General features: G+C 40.0%; 1 pseudogene across 1 annotated transcript in view; it reads left to right on the forward strand.

The window, feature by feature from the left end:
- The window catches only part of LOC149148105 (tRNA-splicing endonuclease subunit Sen2-1-like), a 188,828-nt pseudogene extending 172,297 nt beyond the window's left edge, over positions 1–16,531 (forward strand). The window contains exons 3-5 of the transcript XR_016263089.1: positions 9,201–9,382; positions 15,631–15,733; positions 15,856–16,531. The product of XR_016263089.1 is annotated as a tRNA-splicing endonuclease subunit Sen2-1-like (transcript). The remainder of the gene's footprint in view (positions 1–9,200; positions 9,383–15,630; positions 15,734–15,855) is intronic.
- Positions 16,532–17,548: the final 1,017 nt, after the last annotated feature.

Raw genomic sequence — 17,548 nt, forward strand, 5'->3', positions numbered from 1 at the left:
CATTCATAACTCTATAAAAGCATATGAAAAAATGAGATCAAATTAAACACAAGTTGAGAATTATACCGTCATTGAGCCAAGCACAAATTCCAAGAGTGAAACACCCATGAATGAATCCCAAAGTCTTTTTATTCAAATGAAGATCAAGTGTACATAGAAGCAGAGTCTCCCCAAGTACAATAGATTGTAGCAAAAGATTACAAAATGAGAGCCCAAAGCTCATCTAAATAGGAGATTGGGAGATGATCCCAAGAGAAATCCAAGCAACAAGTGTAGCTTGATGACAATCCTAAAGACCAAGTCAAGTTTCCAAGTAGCAGTCAAAAATCTTCAAATTGTTGTAATGAATTACCTCTGCTGGCCTGTGAATATCTCTAACTAGTTGGTCGAATATCTTTGCTGCTAGCATACATAGAATAAGTGAAGACTAGTGTGGCTTGGTGGGGAACAAATCTCCCACAAAACTGAGCCAATCAATCCATCAAGTGCCAAGTGTAACCTCTGTTATCCAATGAAATCAGTCAATGGTGTTGTACAAATCCTCCTCTTGTTGTGTATAATGAGTGGGTGATATGAGACGCTGGTAGTAGAGAAGGTGGGGGACAAGGCTTGCCTCATGTGGTAGTGCTGCCCCCCTCTAAAATGATTTTAAATCCACCTCAAAAAGATGCCAAATTTGTGCTGCATATTCTTCTTTTGAGTGGTTGTTACATAAGATTATGGGTGCCAATGAGTGGGGGACAAACCCTGACACAAGTGTTAGTGTAGTCCCCACTATAAATCTGCCAAAATTATGCATAAAAAAAGTAGCATATTTGTCTCTTGAGCTAGTAGCGTATAGCTGTAGTGATTGGCAATTTCCTGCTTGTGGATTCCCATGGAGTTCAAGGAGGAGATACACTAGCCTTGGAGTGGAGCTATACTTCACACTCAACTGAAATAACCCACAGTTGACTCATCCTTCAAATCTGCGTTAATTTCCTTTGGACAGCTGTGTTGCAACTATTGAATTTGGCCAGCTTGTTTAATTTGGCATATGCATATTTCTTAAGTTTTGGTTGTGTTACCCACCATTTTGTGGGTGATATCCCTAGGAGAATTTTTTTCTCCAAGATGGTCTTCAGCCGGTAGCCAATAGCCCCTTGCAACCACCACCTAGCTCATTATGCCATTTCTCTGCCACCTGAGCCAGCCATGTGGTCCCTCACCCATCCGCCATGATCTTATGTTTGAAGGTGGGCCTCCCGAATCTAAAGGTATGCCTTGTCATTTGGAAATTGAGTATTGTAGTTTTCTTATCATGGACACTTCTGGGCGTGGATTAATGGGGCGGATTCGGCTGAAGGAATGGGCTAGGTCTGTGCTTTTGTCCTTAGACCCCTTTTAAGAATTAACCCTGGATTCTAGTTCCGTGGGATCTCTTTTATTGACCATCTGGTTCCAGGGATGGTATTTCAAGGGAAACCCAAATTTTGGTTGCGTGGTCCCGGTCCCTTATCCGCTTATATTACTCTCTTTCCATTCATTTTTATTCCATTCATCATTTCTCCCGCCCGGGTCCACATTCCTCCATTGGGTCCACATAGGGTTATCTTGCCCCATCCCCTTTGCCCACACGTTGGGTCATGGCCTGGAATGAACCCCAGAGGTTGATGCAACTGCAAAGAATGACAAAAGCATATATGGCCACATTCAACAGGAAAATGTACCACAAAATGCAAAATATGGCTGGAACAAAATACATTTAGCATGTGGGCAAAAGCCAATACATGAGCTCTACCCCATCATCATGGCCATCACCTTGGTTCCTATAGGTTCTATGAGCCTTCTTCACCATATAGGAACCTATGATTGTCCCAACCCCCAGTGGGCAATGAATTGCCTCACCTTAAAAGGGGGAATTCATTGCTATATCTTATACATCATGCTCTAACCCCTTGAGCCCTAAGTAGTTAATAAATCATGGCAAAAGGCATATAAAGAAGGGTGGGAAAATCAAGGCCAGGGCATCTCATGTACCACGATTTTTCCCTCCTACACATTATAAACCTAAGTGTGGGCTTCCCTCTTATTAGTTGCCCTTGTACCCCAGCATGTGACCCAGGGCCTCCCCTTCTCATTCCCTACTTCATTCACTTATTTGTCACATGCCACCACCTCTTGAAGGATGCACCTTGACTATATTATCCCCTTTAGATGCAGAAACCACCTAATAGGATTATTGGTTAATCCCATTTGGAGTTTAAGAGATATTGGCACATCCCGAAACCCATTATGGAAGGGCAGACCATTATGAAGTCCCCGCCTGTGGTCCATGATTAGGTAAACTCGTTTACTCGATTTCTCTAATGACTTGTTGTACTGGAAGGCTAGGGAACGCATTGGATCTTATGCAAGATTGCGGATGGTTTCCATCTTGGGTTTTGTCTCCCTATATAGGGTCCTAATCCTCCAGAGGGATACATTGGCACATGTAAGGTGAGCGTTGAGAGGCATGAGCCTCCACAACACCAGATTGCACTCCATGGATACCCATAGCCATTCAGAGATTGCTCGTGGTTCACTTATTGGGCGAGGAGGATGCACCTAATCCATCATGCCCAGTTGGCCCCAGATCTACATCATACATTTGGTAGTTGACCCAAGACTTGCATGATGATGTGGCATCGCCTGCACCATCATCCTAGCTCTTGCAGGCGATCTACAGACATCTTCGATTTGTTTGGAGACCCATGAGGACATTTGTGTGCCCCCACATGTCATTTGGAGCACCACAAGTTATTGCAAGGGGCCACCCTCTTGTCCACTGATTTTGAGGGTACTATTCTTCATTGTGGCACCCATGGACTTCATTAGGCCTCTTAGAGGGCCTTACGACATGCATAGATTATTATTTGACCTCTTGGGAGACTTACTTTTTCATTTATGAGCTAGTTTGGTGGGCTTGTCACCAAAAGTTGAATTATTAAAACAATATTTTATTTTTGGGGCTTATGCAAGCCAAGGAAGCTAATTCAAACTCCTGAGTTGTGTATAAATAAAAGTGAGATGAACTCATTTGCTCATCAGCACTTTGGATTGGATCTTTTCTCTCTCTTGAGAATTTCACACTTTTTCTAGAGGACGAATTGGAGCTTTATGGATGAATTTTGATGTGTGGATATTGGTCTATCTTCTCTTGGAGCTTCTCTCTTGTTAATTGTGAATGGTTGGATTTATTTTGTTACATGTAAGTACTTTTTTTAATGTTATTCTTGTTTACTTTGTCATATACATTGGACTGGGATTTTCGTTGTTCTAGGGCTAATTGCTGCATGCATTTATTGCTTAAAATTGTGGAATTTTGTCTCTATTATAGCATCTCTCAATGTATGGGCCATGTAATATGAACAAAATCTCCTAGGGGTAATTCTATCAAAAAATTTGATTTTGAGAAGCCATTCCCTTTGCACATCGAAGTATAAAAGCTACAAGATTGCTTCTCATTGACCTAGAAGGCTAGCGAAGTGGTCTTGAGACCTCCTTGTCTGGGAACCAAGAAATCGTACTCATATTCATCATAGACTCCGTTTTCCCAAAGATTAAGGCATTGATCTACCAAGGGTTGTCACTAAAATTCATATTCCTTCACCTCCTTCTAGGTCTAGCCAAGTTGGGGTAGGTAGGGGATCAATTTCCCGACAAGCTAGCCATAAAAAAAAATTTCAATCGCCTAGGGTCTCCTGCGTTTGCCTTTGCTCAAGGTCTCCTCCAATTTTGAAGCCATTCCAATGGTGGAGTTGGGAGAAAATCCAAGCCCTAGCTCCAGTATCAAAACTTGCCCTGCCATCCTAAAGGCTAGTACCTCATAAGGTCAAAACAATACCTTCAAAGCAAATTCTTTCTTTTATCATTTCCCCTCCTTGTGTAAGGTAAGGATATCATTGGTTGCTACATTCTTCCCTCATACCCTAGAATAGGTCCACTTGGCCCCATGTGGTCCCGCTCCTTTGAAAGATCATTCTTCAAGAACCATCCGGGATACCAATTCCAACAAGGATTTTAGGGATTGGGGAACTCCTTCACAAGTCTTATCTCATAAACCTAATCCTCAAATCCTTTCTTGCTTTTCCTAGAATACATGGTACCTTGCTTACAAAGCAAGCAAGCTCCATCCTTCAAACTCTTCTGGGATATTTGAGTCACTCACATCCACTGACTTATTTTTCATTGGTGACTCCATACATACTGGGTCTCCTCCCATCGGTGAAAGTCTGTAAATAGAAGGGAGCCTCAGCTGAGGTGACAGTGGGCTAAGTCTCCATTTGTTGCCCTTGGCCTAGCATTTGCCCTTTAGGGATCCCCCATAGGTCCCCTACTAGTTTGAGCAGTGACAGGATGCACGTACACTATAGGGAGGTGAGGTGGAGTTCATTCCCCACTCACCTTACCTTACACTTTAATTTCACCATAATATTTGATTAAATAAAAAATAGAACTTTGGTCATACATATGTCTTATGAACTCAACGTGAAACAATTTGACTACCTTTGGCGTGCTCACTTGGAACTTTGACTTTGACTTGTGCTTCATGTGCTAGGCCCCATATGGTTGCCACATCATCCTTTGTTTCTCCACGTAATTTCCATGCCAAAATTTAACTTATTTTGACTTTGGAAAAAATTCTAAATTTTTCCAATTATTCATTTTGTTTTTTGAATTTTTTCTTCATTTTTGCCATTGACATTAGAAAAATCAGCTTTTGAGGAACTATAAGTCGCTTTTTGACCCTCAAAGTGGGTCCTAGGATATTGTTGGGCCTCTGAGGATGAATTTCAAGTAGTCACACAACCTAAACATTTTCGAAGGCCAGTTATTTATATCATCACATAGAAATTAATTAAAAAATCTTGTTTTGCGGGAATTTTTAATTATTAAAAAATCCTATCTAGACCTAGTCAAATTCCGCGTAATTTGATAGATGACCTAGCATGGTAATGTACATTGACTCTAGACACTAAGATGCGTTAGGGGCTCAACCTTCAAGCCGTCACCCAAACTTTGGGGTAATGCAGTGAGTGAAAAAACCTAGAAAATTATTCGTCGCTAAAAAGTAGGAATAATTAACCAAGTAAAAAAACACTCCAGGGTGTACTCGCTTATTGAATGAGTCCCAACACCTTAGGTCTGTTACATGGCTTTGTTCATCATGCTAGTGACATTTATACAATATCCCCGTAGGGCTGTGGAATCTGAGGACTGAAGAAGAAAATGGGAAGAAGAAGCTAGAGTTTAAAAACTCTGATGATAATAAGAACTTTGATGGTACATTGAAGCCTTTGGTACATCCATGGGAATGGGGTCTTAATAAAGTCTACAGGTGCCACTCTAGTGGTCAACATTTCACTCCACATGGGGATGCATGCTAGATAGGAAGTGATAGTATCCAAGAACCTGGAATCCGCATCGATCAACAAAAGACATATATCTGCAACTTCCATTCAAAATATCATCATATGAAATCAAGTATAGAAATGAAGAAATGGAAATTTATTCTAAGAGCATAAATGGCAATTTATTCATGAAATGCAACTAATGAACCAAAAGGAATAGAGTTAGAAATACAATACAAGAGATGCCCCATGGCATCAGATATTCTCTTTGAAGTTAATGTTGAGAACCTGCTTACTTTCGGGCAGATCCATGGGTCGCTTTTTTGATGTGCCCTGTTCTGAATATCTTAGGACTTTGATCCATCCTAACACAATGTTGTATATGGCCATCATATTTACCAAATCATTTTTGCTTTTTTCAATTTTTCTTAATAGATTGTGATGTTGATGTTGATGCAATCAAAGTAGACCTTTCTGCTCGATCTTGAAAATGCTCATATGAAAAATTCGAAGTATCCAAGACTTCTTTGACCTTCCTTTCTCCATTTTGTATCTGCTCTGACATGGGTTATGGATCAATCTCATAAGTATTAACCTGAAGTAAGAGATCAATTGCAGTAGAAGAAGATGAGAGGAATTGCAGTCCTCTTGAGTAACCGAGTTGGAAGAGGGTCAAGTCAAGAAGGAAGCCGAGTAAAGCTAGAAGGAGACCCTATCCAAAGAGAGGGAAATCAAGGCATAAGAAAAAGGTCTTATGCATGAGCTAGCGTTTCTAAATTAGGATTATAGACCTAATTCAAGGAGGCCGAGGAGGAAGGAGTAGAAGGATTGTTGACTAAGGATCTCATCAAGGAAGCCTTGTGTCTTGGTCTTGGAGTGGCAACTAGGTCAAGAGTCTTGGTCTTGGTATTCATCAATTGAAGCCTCTATAAGAAGAAGAATTTGTTTGGGTTTTCCTCTCAAGTGGGAGAGGTTTTGGCCCTTGCTGATAGCCTATATTTAGTGCCTCTTGTCTCTTTATGGTTTATGCATTGGTAGCTGTTTGATGAAGAACACTAATAATCTAAGAAATAGAAGATCCTAATCTAAGAAAGTAAAAAGCATTCACAAGCAGTTATCAATAGAAGAGAAATCACCTAATACTTGATACCCTAGATTTCTCAACTAATGGTGAAACTCTTGGAATCTCTTCCCATAAAACTCCATTATTCCTTGAAGTGGGTAAATGCATGAAATTTGTGCTATGACATCAAATTTCATCCTCCTTAGGAATAAGATTGGCCTATTTTTGACATCCTTGACTCTGTATACCCAAGGGACAAGGCACTACTCCAAGCCATTGGTGATCAATCACATTTTCCATCCATCCTTTCCTCGCTTAAATTTTGGTCCTTTCAAGGCTAGAGGAGCAAGTAGGGCTTGGAGTGAAATTCTAGGGAGAAGGGCTTTTGATGATTTGAGAGTCTAAACATCAAGTTGACTTGGCTTGCCACAAAATTTTTTCTGCTTGGTGGGGATCCACTCAAATTTCATCCATAATTTTTTTTCCCTAGGTAATTGCTCCAAGAGGGGGAAACCCTAGTCTTCCTTCAACTTAAGGACTTATTTGAAGGTTTCGTGAGCCTTGGCTTTGCCAATTTCACTATAAGAAACATTTTCTCTTTGGTCTTCCTTTGGAACTCCTATTATTGTCAATTACATCAAACCCTAGGTCTTGCACCTCCCTTTTCTAGGTCTTTTCATTGAGAGCGAATTGCTTCCTTAAAGAAGCCTTTGAACTTATATTGTCTCTCTCTTGGATGAGCCCTAGTGGGATCATCTTATACCTTATCTATAGCCTATCTTAGAATTGGTCTCTGCCTCTCTACTGGAACTCTTCCCAATGGTTAAAATCCGTAAAGAGCAGGGGGTTTTGGCTGAGGTGACATTGGGTCTCTGCACCATTGTTGTCCCATTGTCTAGTTTATACCTTGTCGGGTTTCCCTCTCCAAGTCCTGCTAAATTTTCAGGCAACCGACTGCATTGCATCCACATTGCTCAGCTCCTCTTTCTCCATCTTTCTAGGGTTGTCTTCCTCTCCCCTGTCCTCACTTGTGTCAGACCCCCAAATTTCATAGATGAGATTGTCATATTTCTGATCAATGTGTTCCAGTTTCCCTTCTAGCTAGTTTCGTTTATTGAATTCCTCCTATATCCACTATCATGGCTATGAAGGTCTTCACTTGCCACTGTATTTCAACCATTTTGAAAAGTTTGGTTTGTTTGTTCCTTGAATAAGTGGCATCTGGGATCCATTCTAAAATTTCCTGATCAATCTGCTTAGTGGGAGTCACACCTCTTTGTTCTGCTTAGTGGGAGTCACACCTCTTTGTTCTCTCATTCTATTCTTGATTACCTCCACTGCACATTTGGTATCCTCTGAAAATCTGCTGTGGTAGGCTACTGCTGCTGCCTTTGCCTCTGTCTGAAATCTGCAATTCTTTGGATGGCGTGCGTGCCTGCTGTTACTGCTGTCTCCATTGTCCAGTATGCCTTTTACCTGCCATCTTAACCTGTTCTGGATGGTTGAATAGTTTCAGGAGGGTTACTGCTCTATTTACAGTTCAGAGAGATGCTTTTGAATTACTGAAAGCCTGATACAGTGGAGCATTGGTATCCACCAATGAATTTCTTAGAAGAACAATCTGAAACCAAATATCAATGTCTTCCCTGCATCTAAGGTCAGGATCACTGTAAATGCTGAGGCCGGAGCCATACACCCACAAAACGCTTACCAAGACACTAATTTGTGCCTTCATTAGCTTGCCAGCTAAAATCATGATGTGCCATGTACCCAAATGAGCTCAATGCAGTGGGTTAGACTCTGGTTTTGCACCTGGAGGACGGGCCATTATGGCCCCTATCATTCCCCGTCCTCTACTCTCCATCTTTGCACCAAGCCGAAGTTGCTTCCAAAGTCAGCCACCTGTCAGCCTCATGAATGCCCACCCCTCTCACCCAATCTGGGGGGCTTAGATGCACCAAAATTGATAGACCTAATGTATTTAGATTTTGCTTCAGAAGTTGACGAGGAGGAGTGTACTTTGGATCTATAGACAGGTTTGGTTGGCGTGTCATTAGATGGAACTAAATTGGAGTGGAGCGATGATCATGATGCAACAAAACTGAGTGAACTGTAGTATTTTCAGATATGCTTGAAGTGTTGAGATGCACAAGAGAGCGTGAGAGTCAAATTGAAACAAACACAAGCCCTAATTCTTCAATAAAGAGAAAAATAAACTAGCACTAGGGTAGTGAAACACTTGACGAGAGCCAGCCAAGAGTATTGCAATCCTAGAGAGAGGAAGAACTCAAAAATAAGGGCAGTACAAATTCTACCCGACCTGCACAAACCTCCTATATTTCTCTGTTGTAGTGTGTCTCTAGTGCAGTCTTGCTCAGAGACTCTTTGGGATTAAAGGAGTCAAAATATGTATCCTACTATAGCAGTCAAAATTCAGTTTGTTTACTTTGAATGATGTCCATCAGGTGAGGTTGATTCAAACATTACCTGGTTAGTTGATGACTGTGTTTTTAATCCATCCCCAGATTAAAGTGTGCTGGTAATTGCAGTTGGTATATTTTCTAAAATGATATCTGCTATTGTAAGAGAAGATGCATAGTTTTCATGATTATCCTCTTGCAAGGACATTTACGTAGATAATTGTTTATGGTAAGTATATTGAACAATTTATTTTTTTGGCTATGTGAATTCCAGCTCTGTTTTGAGTTGCTGCAACAGAAATTTCTGGTAAAATATGTTTGATTTGGTGCATGGCATTCTGACAGGGGCGTCAGAATTTGAACCCTGAGGAAATATGGAGGCACATGAAAGAAAGACAAATGATGTTTTTGCAACATTACAAGGCATATTCTCATCTTCGAGCAAAGAATTGGGTGGTGCGATCAGGTCTGCAATACGGTGCTGATTTTGTGGCTTATCGTCACCATCCTGCTCTTGTTCACTCAGAGTAAGGCCTTTTATGCTTATCAATAAGATACCTTATTGTATTTTGTTATACTTCCCCAGATATGATTGCTTGTAAATAATAAATATACCAAAGACCAGAAAGACGCCTCCATTTTTCTTTTTTTAAAGCATACGATATTTATATTTATGTGTAGGTTTCTTTCTTCTATTCATCTAATGTTCAGAAACATAAAATTTTTAGTATCTGTCACTGAGATTTTAGTTATAACTGTGATTCTTTTATATTTAATGTGAAATACACAATATTAAAACGTGGCTGCAACATAGGCATGCCTAACACTGGGACATGGGGACACACACACATCATAGATGGAATCATTTCCAATGAATTGAATTAATACAAATTAATCCTGATGCAATCAACAAATTGATTATTTCCAAAGAATCCCAATTATTTTGTTTAACACTGGACTCTGGAGGCATGCTCAGATTGGCAAAATTTTCCCGATTATTGCCAATTTAATATTTACAGGACCCTCACTGATTAATTACTGATTAGGATTAATTTTTCTATGATATATATTAATATTAAATACTGTTATCTCATAGCCTAGAAAACTGGACATGTCCATATTAGGGCACATGTTCGACATGTCCATATTAGGGCACACGTTCCATGTTTCACTGTCCAGCATGAAATGTGTGCCTTGTGCATTTGCAACAAGTGCATCACATATTATAAATATGTTAGGACATGTGATCCACTTGTTGGACATGCAAGGGACATTTTTTTAAATGTGTGTCCTGCATGTCAAACACTGATGTACTGGACATTTTCCCTAAAATGGACATGCCCAGTTTTCTAGGCTACAGTATAATGGTTATTTAATGTCCACTTAATCAAACTACAAATGACTCATTAAGAATAATAAAATTGTTATTAATATTGTAATAGTAATATACCTTGTATTCTACTAGAAGTTATATAATAGAAAGATTGAAACATATTTAGAAAAACATGTGGAAAAGGGTGCATTCTTGAGGATAACTCAATAAACATTTTGGAAAATAATGCATACATGAAGATAACTCATTTGATATTACTGGATGGCTATTCCTGGAAAGTAGGTGGATGCCGTAGAAAATTGGCATATTCTGTTGGTTGAAAATTCGAAATTCACTCAATGGTATGGGAATTCAGCCTTTAATCAGCACCAGAGATTCCTGCCACTGTAAAATCTTTCTTAATCATGGTATTGCTATGCTACTGATGCAGACAATCAGTAGCATGACCGATCTGTTCCATTCTTCCCACTCTCTCTCACTTTTAAGATTAAACTCTTCTAGCCTTATAAGGACCATTGAAGGTTCTGAAATATGCCAGATCTCAGTCAATAATCAGGGTGAAACCTTCATAGTTCTCAAAAAGGCTTTTCAATGCAGCAAATGGCATTCAAATCTGGTTTGTGCAGGAAAATAATCCTTTTTTCTGGTGACCAAGACCCCTGTATTGTGCAGGTATGGCTTCAACAAACAGCATCAACTTTGTGTTACCTTCACCAAATCCTGATTGTGAGGACTTGTTGAAAATATGTAAGTATTTTCTTTCTTAATATATGGGTGATTTGCACCCGTTCTTTATATACTGGGAGGTGTGTGTCCCAAAATTAGTACTTCCCCTTCTTTCATACAATTGCTTTTAGGCAGCAAAATTCAATAAATTAAAAATTACATGAGGAGTTTCATAAATGCAGAAGACTTACTCCTATAAGAATGTAATGCAATTTTAAGACTGAATTTGTTATACTTGAACGTACAAGGATGCGTGCCATCCTTTACAGAGAACGATGTCTTGTGGATGAGGGACACTCCAGGAGTGAGATCCACTGAAAAAGGTTCACAAGCTCCAGAGCACCACAGTGCTGATCTTCGGGAAGTTCTGCACAACAGAGTCCTCTTCAGTACTGTGCAAGTCACTTAAGGATGACACCAAATCAACTGATCAGAACTGTGCTAAGAACAGCTTAAAACTCCTATGCTAAATAATAAACAGTTTGACATGTTGTAAGTTAACAGTTATGAAACATAAACAATGAACCATTCACCCTGAAAGAAATTGCTGCACCAAGAATCGCATGAAAACTTTCAGCTATCTGGAAAATTACAAAAGTAAAGCAATGTGCATATAATATAGGTTTTCTACAGAAATGACTCTCAAGTCTGTTGTACTGCTCTTTGGCCCACACAAGAGGATTACAGCTCCAATGGTTTTCGAGAAAGTTTACAGCCTATTGCTCAAGATGTTTACAGCACTTTGCTTGACTATCTCACTCTTAGGTATCACACTATCGGACTCTCAAATCCAACTTCAAAAGCATGTGGTGTTTACATATTTATAGATTTGCAAATGATCAAAGTTGGCCTAGTCTTCCATGCACCCTCCATGAAATATGGCAGATGCCCAACTAACCAGTAATCAAACCTGAACAAGCCAATGGTCATTTTTGACCAAGTCAAACTTCACCCAACATCCATATCCACATCAGAAGTCCATACTATGCCACCTCCAGGCCAAATCAGCTCCTATGCTAAATTGGTCCTGTTACCACTCAAACCAGAAGCAGACCTAAAAGGGGTTCCTAAGAGGGCAACTGCTAGGTCAAAGGAAATGGTGGAGGCTTAGCCCACTGTCACCACAGCTAAGTCTCCCTGCGCTGTATGGACTTTCACCAATGGGAGGAGTCCCAGTAGTGTAGGGATCACTTTGTAAAATAGATGTCAATGGAGAGGTGAGGAGTGACCCTGAAAACCCTTTCCCAAGGATGGAGTGATGAATGGAATTTACTTGCTCTTTAAACGAGGGACTTGGTTCACCAAGAGTAAGGGGTGGGGATTGGAGGTTTGAGGGAGAAAGGGTAGGCTTATAAAGGATTTACTCAATCCCTATAATCCTTGGAAACTTGGATTCCCAAATGGTCTTTGACAAATAGTTTTATTGAGAAGTGGGACCACACAGGGCCAAGTGGACCCAGCTCAGGTTCGGGGATGGAATGTAGTAGCCAATGATGTTCCTATCCTGGACAAGGTGAGGGGAAAGGAGCAAGCAAGAATATTTACTTCAAAAGGTTGAATTGATCCTATTGAGGTCTAGCCTTGGGGATGCCTAGCCAAAATTCGGTCCTAGAGCTAGGGCTTGGGATTTCCGGAGATTCCATCATCAAAATTGCATGAAATCTGGAGGAGAGAGAGGGGACCCACCAACGCAATAGCCTAGAGGAGATCGAAATTTTTCCTTGGGTCAATTCTCGGGAAATTGATGCCCTAGCTGACCTAATGGGGTTAGACTTGGGGAAAAAGGGGAAAAATGGTAAAAGGAAGGTTAAAATGATCACCCTTCTTAGGGATTAGTGCCTAATTCACTTGGGGATATGGAGTCAAGGATGGTGATCACTAATGAGTAAGAACTTGGTTTCTTGATCAAGGAGTCCCGGAAAGTCAACTTCGTCCAATGTTGAGAGAAAGAAAATAAAAGTGACCTTCAAGCATTTACACTTCAAAGCAAATGATGCAAGCTTCTTGAGATAAATAATCTCTAGGACATTTCATTCATATAACATTGGGCCATACATTTACATAGCTAAAACATGCTCAATTCGACATTTCAATAATGCAACAACTAGCCCTAATTTTAGCAGTATGCAATGACAAGAATAATAACAATAAAAGTCACTTACAACGTTATAGAGTATATCCAACCAATGATTTGTTTGCACAATAAAGCTACAAGACGAGAAATAGCCCAAATCCATAAATCAAAATTCATCCATCTCCAAAAATATCCACAAAGGAAAAAGTGCGAAAATTCTCTATGATTAGAGAGATCCCAAGTCAAGTGATGATACAAATGAATGTATCTAACATCAATATATAGCCTCCTAATGAGTTCGAATTAGTCTATGGGCCCCTAGAGATAAAATAATGTGCAAATAATAACCCCTAATGGTGACAAGCCCACCATACTAGCTCATAATGTAAAAAAAAGCCTCACAAGGGGCCAAATAATGATGTATGCATGTCGTAGGGCCCTCCAAAGGCTCAATAACATTCTGAAGTGCCATATTGAGGAATAAATTCCTCAGAATATGATGGACAAGGGGGTGGCCCCTTGTTCTCCAAGCAAAAGACCTTTGGTGCTCCCAGTGGGTCTGAGGGCACATCAATGACCCCATGGGTCTCCATGTCTGTAGATCCCCTATAGTGGTCCAAGTAGTGGAATAAATGCTGCCATGACATCGTACAAGTGCTGGGATACCTACCAAGAGTGTGGGGTTCTTGTGGGGGCCTGCTGGGCATAGTGTACAAAGCCTATCACCATCGTCCCGAAAGTGGATTGCTAGTAGTCTCTGAACATCCATAAAGATCTGTGGATTACTGTCTGCTGCTGTGGAGGCCCATGGCTCTCTATGCACACCCTACATGTGCCAATGTGGACCTCTGGGGATCAGGATCCCATATAGGGAAGCCAAACCCAAATGGAAACCACCTGTAATCCTGCATAAGATCCAATGCGCCCCCTAGGCTTCCATTATAATCAGTCATTAATAATTGGGTAAGAGAGCTCACAAATCATGGATAGCAAAGTGGGCACTTCATAATGACATGCCCTTCCGTAGTGGGCTTTGGCATGTGCTAGTGTCTCCAAGCTCCAAAGGGGGTTAGCCAAGTACCTTATTAGGTGGTTTCAACCCTTAGAGGGGATAGTATGTCCAAGGTACATCCTTCTAATGGGGGTGGCAAGTGACAAATAGGTGAGATGGAATAGGGAATGAGAGGGGCAATCCTGGGCCACATAATGGGGCATAGGGGTAGCTAGATAAGGGGAAGCCCACACCTGGGTATGTAATGTATAGGAGGGAGCAGTCGTGGTACATGAGGTGCCCCGACCTTGATTTTTCCACCCTTCTTTATATGCCTTTTGCCTTTTATGAATTTTCTTTAATTAACTGCTCGAGGCTCAAAAGACAAGAGCATGATGTATATAATATAGCAATGATTACCCCCTTTGAGATAGGGCAGTTCATTGCCGTCTAGGGGTTGGGATAATCATGGGTCCTTGAATGATAAAGGAGGCTCATCTAGGGCCTATGGAACCAAGGTGATGGCCATGGATGGGGTAGACCTCATGTATTGGCCTTTGCCCATGTGCTAACTATTTTTGTCCTGCCCTTCTTTTGCATTTTGTGGTACAATTTCTTGTTAAATGTGGGAAATTATGTTTTTTTTCTTTTGTTAGTTGCTTCAACCTCCGGGGCATCATTCTAGGCCTGACCCAAGGTGGGGGCAATGGGATAGGGCGGCTAACCTTATGTGGACCCAGAATGGGAATGTGGATCTGGGTGGGAGAAATGATGAATGAGGTATAATGAGTGGAAATGGAGTAATATGTGCAAGTAGAGGAGCAGGACCACACACCAAAAGTCGGGGTTTCCCTAGTAGTACCACCCTAGAACCTAATGGTCAATAAAAGAGATCCCATGGGACTAAGATCCAAGGGTAACAACCAAAAGATACCAAGGAGACGAGTACAAACTAAGCTTAGTCTTTCAACCAAATCCCCCCATCAATCCATACCCAAAAAGTATCCATGTTAAGTAAACCCAATACTCAATTATCAAATGACAAGACATACCTTTAGATTCAGGAGGCCCACCTTCAAACATACAGTCAATACAAGTGGGTGAGGAACTACATGGCTGGCTCAGGTGGTAGAGAATTTGCACAACGAGCTAGTAGGAGGCATCAAGGGGCTGCTGGTTGCAGCTGAGGCTCATCACGGAGAAAAATTTCTCATGGGGATATCACTCACAAAGTGGTGGGTAACAGGTCCTACACCAGAATGCTCCTGCACCAGAATTTTAAGTGTACCAGAACTGAACCGTACTAGAGATGACATTGTGAGTGGTCACAACTGTGTCAATTCTGCACATATGCTCTTCCAATCTGCACTTTCGCTAAATCACAATCAATGGATGGTTTCTCATTACATTTTCAATCACTGCTTTTCTTGTAACATCAAAGCATGCAAGCTCCTGCTTTTTCATGTTTTTATTTTGGAGCATCCTCAAATGTTAACTAATGTACTAGTAATTGCAATTTACATTCTTCTACAAGCTTAGAGTAATGCCTACAGTCAGAATACTGAACCATTTAGTTGTCTTTAGGTGTGTTCTATTTATAAATCTATATTGTTAAACCAAATTGTTTCTAGTAAATATTTTCATTGGACAGGTATGCAGTGATTATATCCTCTGAAAGTGATGTCAGACAAGCTCGACTAACAACATGGTCTGATTGGCAGTCTACACTTCGCCTTTGTGGCAGTGTTGCGAAGGTACTGCATTTCCCGTTTTCCTTGTATTTCCAACGTTAGTTTTTGTGCTTCTCATTTGACTAACTTAAGGAATCAACTTCGTCGTTGAAATTTTTTCTTATTTAGCTGTGGTGATTCTGCAGACATTATTGGTCTTAAGTATAGTGCCAAGAGGCAATAAAATTGAGGAAACATCTCCAACATGTTTGGATGATTACTATGTGGAAGAATTTGAAATTAGAAGATGGATTGCAGAGAAGCATCGAGAGGATCCCCAATCGGGGAAAGATAAAACGTAACTAACGTCCCTCTTTGGAATTCCATTTTGTCATAAATTTGTGGTGTGAATCCATTCAAGGGTTTTCGATGTTTTTTATTATCACTTAGAATTTAAAATATCTACAGAAGAATTCAGATTATTTGAAATATCTACAATTACAATTCAGAAATAATTGTAATACTTGGAAGAAATTCCAAAGAAATTTTCCTATCCATGAAAGATTAGCTAGTTGCAGCTTTGTCACAGCATGTACATCTTGTGAGATGCATGGATGCCACTTATAGGCTAAACTAATATAACTTGAAGGTGAACGGTTAGCTGGATGCAGCTTTGTCACAAACACTCACAGCATGTACGTCTTATCAGATGCATGGATGCCACTAGTTGCAATGATATCAGGTTTGAAAAATGATGTGCACTATGTGATGGGATTGTTTGTTAGCACCTAACCTTTGATAATCTATCAGAAATCTACGCAGAAATGTTTTGGCAGAAAAGCGAAAAAATGGAAGAGAGAACGTAGGGGAGTGAAGCCAGAAGTTGAGCCGGGTGCAATAGTTGTGACAGGAGTTGTGGTGGTGGGCTCCAGTCTTGTATTAATTTAAAAACATTTTGGAAAACTAGCTATGATAAGTAGTTCATAAAAGTTCCTTTATGTGCATGTGATTATCAAAGGCATCCATATTAAAATAATATTTATACATGTTTAAAAATATTTATAACAAAACTCCTACAATTTTGAAATAAATTTAATATTTTTAAATTCCAAATTCCCTTTCAAGTCAAATCCACCTCATGACTCGTATATCAATCAACGATTAGTGTATTTAATTGTGAACTAAAATGAGCTGCTCAAGGAACACTCCAATGCATATGTTGAAAAAAAATGAAGTTTAGAATGGTGCCTTGTATTCCTATATACCCCTAAAGTTATTTTTAAATTCTAAATTCCCTTTCAAGTCAAATCCACCTCATGACTCGTATATCAATCAATGATTAGTGTATTTAATTGTGAACTAAAATGAGCTGTTCAAGGAACTCTCCAATGCATATGTTGAAAAAATTTAAAGTTTAGAATGGTGCCTTGTATTCCTATATACCCCTGAAGTTAGGTTGCGTTCTGCCCCTCTCCTCTACTAAGTTCATCTTATTTGATGATGTAATGTTCTTTTAAGGGGAGGAAAGAGATGCATGCTCAATAACTTATGCAATGCCCACGAGTCAAAATTATGATGATGTTATTAATACATAACCTAACACGATCATTTGAGAGAAAAAGCACACCCAATGCATACCATCAATATTGACCATTAGAAAGTTATATTCTAACCCATTCTAACCTTTTACTTTTGATGGTCATTTTGGAAAATACACCAACTCTATCTTTGAATACTAACTTTTTCGGACCGAGAGGTTTGGGGAGAATGTTCATGTTTTGTTGTCACGCAATATTGCAAGTCAAATATTCATTTAACATTGACTTCCAAATGTTTTAATGCACTCATGGAATGCATGATTGTTTGCCATCTTTAAAAGATTAATAATCACTATGAAGA

The sequence above is a fragment of the Pinus tabuliformis genome, chromosome 9 (genome assembly GCF_031772625.1).
Source record: "Pinus tabuliformis cultivar Carrire ecotype Pingquan chromosome 9, CPIR1, whole genome shotgun sequence".
Classification (NCBI taxonomy): Eukaryota; Viridiplantae; Streptophyta; class Pinopsida; order Pinales; family Pinaceae; genus Pinus; species Pinus tabuliformis.